We start from the raw sequence: 7,151 nt of genomic DNA, 5'->3' as shown, positions 1-7,151 counted from the left end.
TTTCTTAGGTGCTCATTTTGTCTGGGCCTTCAGTTTAATGTTTTTATTCAGCGGCCGTGGTTATTGGCAAGAACTCATTGAATCTATCGTTTGGGCTCATAACAAATTAAAAGTTGCTCCTGCTACTCAGCCTAGAGCCTTGAGCATTATACAAGGACGCGCTGTAGGAGTAACCCATTACCTTCTGGGTGGAATTGCCACGACATGGGCATTCTTCTTAGCGAGAATTATTGCAGTAGGATAGTGGCTAGGAGGATTTGAAAGGCATTATGGAATTAAGATTTCCCAGGTTTAGCCAAGGCTTAGCCTAGGACCCCACTACTCGTCGTATTTGGTTTGGTATTGCTACCGCACATGATTTCGAAAGTCATGATGATATTACTGAAGAACGTCTTTATCAGAACATTTTTGCCTCACACTTTGGGCAATTAGCAATAATCTTTCTATGGACGTCCGGAAATCTGTTTCATGTAGCTTGGCAAGGAAATTTTGAATCATGGATACAGGATCCTTTACACGTAAGACCTATTGCTCATGCGATTTGGGATCCTCATTTTGGTCAACCCGCTGTGGAAGCCTTTACTCGAGGAGGTGCTGCTGGTCCAGTGAATATTGCTTATTCTGGAGTTTATCAGTGGTGGTATACAATAGGATTATGCACCAATGAGGATCTTTATACTGGAGCTCTTTTTTTATTATTTCTTTCTACGCTGTCCTTAATAGCGGGTTGGTTACATCTACAACCCAAATGGAAACCAAGCCTTTCGTGGTTCAAAAATGCGGAATCTCGTCTCAATCATCATTTGTCAGGACTTTTCGGGGTAAGTTCTTTGGCTTGGACAGGACATTTAGTTCATGTTGCTATTCCCGCATCCAGGGGGGAGTACGTTCGATGGAATAATTTCTTAGATGTATTACCCTATCCCCAGGGGTTGGGACCCCTTTTGACGGGTCAATGGAATCTTTATGCCCAAAACCCTGATTCGAGTAATCATTTATTTGGTACCGCTCAAGGAGCGGGAACTGCCATTCTAACTCTTCTTGGGGGATTCCATCCACAAACGCAAAGTTTGTGGCTGACCGATATGGCTCACCATCATTTAGCTATTGCATTTATTTTTCTCATTGCCGGTCACATGTATCGAACTAACTTCGGAATTGGGCACAGTATTAAAGATCTTTTAGAAGCGCATACTCCTCCGGGGGGTCGATTAGGGCGTGGGCATAAGGGCCTTTATGACACAATCAACAATTCGATTCATTTTCAGTTAGGTCTTGCTCTAGCTTCTTTAGGGGTTATTACTTCCTTAGTAGCTCAACATATGTACTCTTTACCTCCTTATGCATTCATAGCACAAGACTTTACTACTCAAGCTGCTTTATATACTCATCACCAATATATTGCAGGGTTCATCATGACAGGGGCTTTTGCTCATGGAGCTATTTTTTTCATTAGGGATTACAATCCGGAACAGAATGAGGATAATGTATTGGCAAGAATGTTAGACCATAAAGAAGCTATCATATCTCATTTAAGTTGGGCTAGCCTCTTTCTAGGATTCCATACCTTGGGCCTTTATGTTCATAACGACGTCATGCTTGCTTTTGGTACTCCAGAAAAGCAAATCTTGATCGAACCTATATTTGCCCAATGGATACAATCTGCTCATGGCAAGATGACATATGGGTTCGATATACTCTTATCTTCAACGAATGGCCCCGCTTTCAATGCGGGTCGAAGCCTATGGTTGCCCGGATGGTTGAATGCTGTTAATGAGAATAGTAATTCGCTTTTCTTAACAATAGGACCTGGGGATTTCTTGGTTCATCATGCTATTGCTCTAGGTTTGCATACAACTACATTGATTTTAGTAAAGGGCGCTTTAGATGCACGCGGTTCCAAATTAATGCCAGATAAAAAGGATTTTGGATATAGTTTTCCTTGTGACGGCCCAGGGCGCGGCGGTACTTGTGATATTTCTGCTTGGGACGCATTTTATTTGGCAGTTTTCTGGATGTTAAATACCATTGGGTGGGTTACTTTTTATTGGCATTGGAAACATATCACATTATGGCAGGGCAACGTTTCACAATTTAATGAATCCTCCACTTATTTGATGGGATGGTTAAGAGATTACCTATGGTTAAACTCTTCACAACTTATCAATGGATATAATCCTTTTGGGATGAATAGTTTATCGGTATGGGCGTGGATGTTCTTATTTGGACATCTTGTTTGGGCTACTGGATTTATGTTCTTAATTTCCTGGCGGGGGTATTGGCAGGAATTAATTGAGACTTTAGCATGGGCTCATGAACGCACACCTTTAGCTAATTTAATTCGCTGGAGAGATAAGCCCGTGGCTCTTTCCATTGTGCAAGCAAGATTGGTTGGATTAGCTCACTTTTCCGTGGGTTATATATTCACTTATGCAGCTTTCTTGATTGCCTCAACATCAGGCAAGTTTGGTTAATTTAGTTTGTTTTTTTGTACTGTATCAGCACCTAGTTCATTACTCTTGATAGAGAGGGAGGATCTGCCTTTTTAGATTTCTTTTTCTATTTATTTTTCCATCTAGGATTAGAACCGTATACTTGGTAATAATAGCAACGACACATTATGGCAAAAAAAAGTTTGATTCAGAGGGAGAAGAAGCGGCAGAAATTAGAACAGAAATATCATTTGATTCGTCAATCTTTAAAAAAAAAGATAAGAAGCAAAGTTTCTCCCTTGAGTTTGAGTGAAAAAACGAAAATGCGAGAAAAATTGCAATCCCTACCGCGTAATAGTGCACCTACACGCCTTCATCGACGTTGTTTTTTGACCGGAAGACCTAGAGCTAACTATCGACATTTTGGGCTATCCGGACACGTACTTCGAGAAATGGTTTATGAGTGTTTGTTACCGGGTGCAACAAGATCCAGTTGGTAAGGATAAAATACCCTTTCGTATTTGTATGGATTTCTGGAATTGATAATCATAGAGGAGCCCTCTTTACCATTCTGTATAAATGGACTATTCTATTTGTATAGATATTGGTAGAGGGGCGTATCCAACCCTCTTTTATCCACTAGTTACCCCTCTTTAGTTTAAGAGTATAGAGCAGTTTGGTAGCTCATAAGGCTCATAACCTTGGGGTTGCGGGTTCGATTCCCACTACCGGCTCCATACTCCTTCTTTATGATATATGCATGATATAATATATACATCATGCATTTGTATCTGGATTTTTTGATTTCCTAAAAGAGTTTTGGTCTAACAGTTTTTTCTCGGAAGAAGCAAAAAAATAAAAGAAAGAATAAAATATGAAAGAAAAGCGTCCATTGTCTAATGGATAGGACAGAGGTCTTCTAAACCTTTGGTATAGGTTCAAATCCTATTGGACGCAATCTTATTTCTATCTATTCTTTAAATAACTATACTAAACTAAAAACAAAGAAAACTTTTTTGCATGATTCAAATGAAAAAGCTTTCTCAACGATTCCTATTCTACTAACAAGAGTAGACATGCAAAATTTATTTGTTACTGAAGAGAAAACCGTTCCAGCTGTTCCTGAATAGCTTCCTTCAAAAGGATTTCCGCTTGCTCGGTGAATGTCTTGCTAGAAGATATAATTTCTTGGAATTGAGGTTTAGTATCTTTTAGATGTTTACGTAACTCATCCAGAAATTTATTTACCTGTTCAATTTCTAACGAATCAAGATATCCTCTTGTTCCGGTATAAATAGTAGCTATCTGCTCTTCCACTGGGAGAGGATTTGCCTGGGATTGTTTAAGCAATTCCCTTAATCGTCGACCCCTTGCCAATTGATTCTGACTTGTTTTATCGAGAGCAGAGGCGAATTGTGCAAAGGCTTGTAACTCTGCGAATTGCGCTAGTTTCCAATTTGATTTGCCAGCTACTTGTTTCATGGCTTTAATTTGAGCCGCGGATCCTACTCTGGAAACAGAAATACCCACATTAATAGCGGGTCGAATTCCGGCATTGAATAGATCCGCAGATAAGAATATTTGTCCATCTGTAATGGAGATTACATTAGTAGGAATATAGGCGGAAACGTCTCCAGATTGAGTCTCAACTATTGGTAAAGCGGTCATACTTCCTTCGCCTAAAAGAGAATTTAATTTAGCGGCTCTTTCTAAAAGGCGTGAATGCAAATAAAAAACATCCCCTGGATAAGCCTCACGGCCGGGAGGTCTTCTTAATAGAAGGGACATTTGGCGATAAGCTTGTGCCTGTTTGGAGAGATCATCATAAATTATTAAAGTATGCCGTTCGCGGTACATAAAATACTCAGCCAGGGCTGCTCCCGTATAAGGAGCGAGGTATTGTAATGTAGCAGGTGAATCCGCCATTTCAGCTACTACAATAGTGTATTCCATAGCCCCCTCCTCATGGAAAGTAGTTACTACTTGAGCTACGGAGGATGCTCTTTGACCGATAGCTACATAAACACATATTACACCTTGCCCTTTTTGATTGAGAATTGTATCTGTGGCTACTGCTGTTTTGCCAGTCTGTCTGTCCCCAATAATTAACTCTCGCTGACCGCGCCCTATAGGGATCATCGAATCGATAGCAATAAGCCCTGTTTGAAGAGGTTCGTATACGGAACGCCTGGAAATTATACTTGGAGCAGGAGATTCAATTAAGCGAGATTCGGAAGCTATAATTTCGCCTTTCCCATCAATAGGTTTAGCCAGAGCATTTACAACACGACCCAAGTAAGCCTCACTCACGGGTATCTGAGCAATTCTTCCTGTTGCTTTTACAAAACTTCCCTCTTGTATCATCAACCCATCGCCCATTAATACAATCCCAACATTTTTGGATTCCAAATTCAGAGCAATACCCCTAGTACCTTCTGCAAATTCGACTAATTCACCTGACATTATTTCACCAAGACCTATAATACGAGCAATCCCATCCCCCACTTGAACTACGCGACCTATATTCTCAATCCCTACTTTCCTATTATATTGTTCAATACGTTCGCGGAGAATTTTATGAATTTCGTCGACTCGAAGGGTTGCCATTAGTGTTTCTTGACTCTTTTTTTCGGAAGCAAGGGGAAAAATAATGCCTAAATTCTAAACGAAAGTAGAAGTTCAAGGCCTAATTAATTTAATTATCTCTTCCATTCCAGGGACCCGAGAATGCCAATATTAGCACGAATCGTACGGAAATGTAACTCGGTATTCAAACAACTATTCAGAGTTCCTAGAGCTCCTTGTACGGCCTGTTGGAAAACCCGCTGTCGGACCTGATTCATTGCCCTTTGTTTTTCAAAATAAAGGGTTTCGTTTTTAGACTTTTCCAATTGTTCCAAACTAATAGAAGTAGCATTAATCAAATTTGCTTTTTCTCGTTCTATCTCAGAGTATCCATTCATTCGATACTCATCCGCTTCTAGTTCGACTTTCTGTAATCGAATCCGAGCTTTTTCGAGTTGCTCAATGGTCCCTCTACGCAATTCTTCTGAATTTCGAATAGTACTCAAGATCCTCTGTTTTCGATTATCTAATAAATCTTTTAATGAAAGTAGATTATTTTGTAAGTTTACAACTTTTATGATCTCTTCCCGAACCAAACATGAATCTTTCGATTCATTTGGCTCTCACGCTCCTTTTTTTTTTTTTCTATAGCTATTTCCATATCTTTTTTTTAAGTAATGAGCCTATCCTCTATCTTCTTTTTTATGTTTATATTTCAATATACCGAAACCTATATAAGACTAGATAAATATTAAGAGGACTCTTCCGCCTAGATAAAAATATATCATGGTCAGCAAAGTTGTTTCTTTATTTTTATTTGCCCTCTAGTTAATAATTTCAATTTCATTAAGAAAAACTAACTAAATAAATGGAAAATGAAAATTAATAGAATTCTTTTTTATTTTTTTTTTTCTTCAAATCCAAAAAATTTCTCTTTTTTATACATAGGTCGTCGATTCGGCATTGGTTAAAAAAGGGCAGGGTGCCCCCTTTTTTTTTTCTAGTAAATAGTTCAAACCATTTTATCGATATGAGTGTTCTATATCAGATAAATTTTACATTAGCTATTTCCCGTTTAAATTCGGTACTAATACTAATATAGTTGTAGAAAGAGTACCTCTTTTTGCCTGGACTTCAAGCAGTTTAGCTTTAACCGTGTTAATGGTCTCACATTCTTGGTTTATAGAGAATCAAAGTTGATTTACCAATGAGTCGCGAAATGCTATGGTTCTTCCATATGATTTCTGAATTTATTCAGAAGTAATTCGTCGAGATCGTGCACCCTTTTCTTATTTATCCGAAAAATACTAAAAAATATTATAAAGTGCAGCCGGATAGATCCAATCTATTCTTGAAATAGACAACTCGCACACACTCCCTTTCCAAAAAAAATCAAAACACCAACCACTACAGTTAGATTTATTAGATTTGTTGCTAAAATATCGGTATTAAGCCCGAAACTGCCAGCGGATGGCCAGTGAGCTAAAAAAACGAAAGAATGGGTTACATTTTTCATATGCTCTCCTCTTATAGATAGGACGAACAAAGAACAAAGTTTTTCGATCACTTACTTCGCTCGCCCTTTTTTGATCGGTTTTTTTTAATGCAAATAGATTCAATCTAGTAATTTCTTTTAGATTAAGTCTTACGTCTTGTTTGACCGGTGAAAGACTTCCTTTGTTGAAATGTTCTGTTCCCAAAATTCCTAAAATAAAAGGAAAAAACTTTCCACTTTCCTAAACTAAGGACGGGAAATAAGAAGGTGAGCATATCTTCTAAATTAATAATACTCAACTCAGCCCTTCCTAGAATGGGGTATTATCTGTCCCGATAAATAGATAATTCCAGGAGTAATAAATAGGAGTAAATTAAATAAAGTATTGATATAATTGGAATTGCGGAAGCAAATACCAATTTACTAAAAAAAGAAAAAAGTATCTAATCGAAATCGAAAGAATTTTTTTTTAAGATTAAACAAAAGGGTTCGCAAATAAAAGCGCTAGTGCCACAACTAGTCCATAAATTGTTAAAGCTTCCATAAAAGCTAGACTAAGCAATAAAGTACCTCGTATTTTACCTTCTGCTTCTGGCTGTCTCGCAATACCTTCTACAGCTTGTCCTGCAGCAGTACCTTGACCAACTCCAGGTCCAATA

At 38.3% G+C, this 7,151-nt stretch overlaps 1 non-coding gene across 1 annotated transcript; it reads left to right on the top strand.

Annotated features, from left to right (window-relative positions):
* Positions 1-3,317: 3,317 nt before the first annotated feature.
* Positions 3,318-3,389, top strand: TRNAR-UCU (transfer RNA arginine (anticodon UCU)). Its single transcript has one exon. It is a non-coding gene; the product is annotated as a tRNA-Arg (tRNA).
* Positions 3,390-7,151: the final 3,762 nt, after the last annotated feature.

The sequence above is a fragment of the Aegilops tauschii genome, unplaced genomic scaffold (assembly GCF_002575655.3).
Source record: "Aegilops tauschii subsp. strangulata cultivar AL8/78 unplaced genomic scaffold, Aet v6.0 ptg001138l_obj, whole genome shotgun sequence".
Classification (NCBI taxonomy): domain Eukaryota; kingdom Viridiplantae; phylum Streptophyta; class Magnoliopsida; order Poales; family Poaceae; genus Aegilops; species Aegilops tauschii.
The sequence above is the reverse complement of the archived record's forward strand: the minus strand, read 5'-3'. Positions and strand labels throughout refer to the sequence as shown.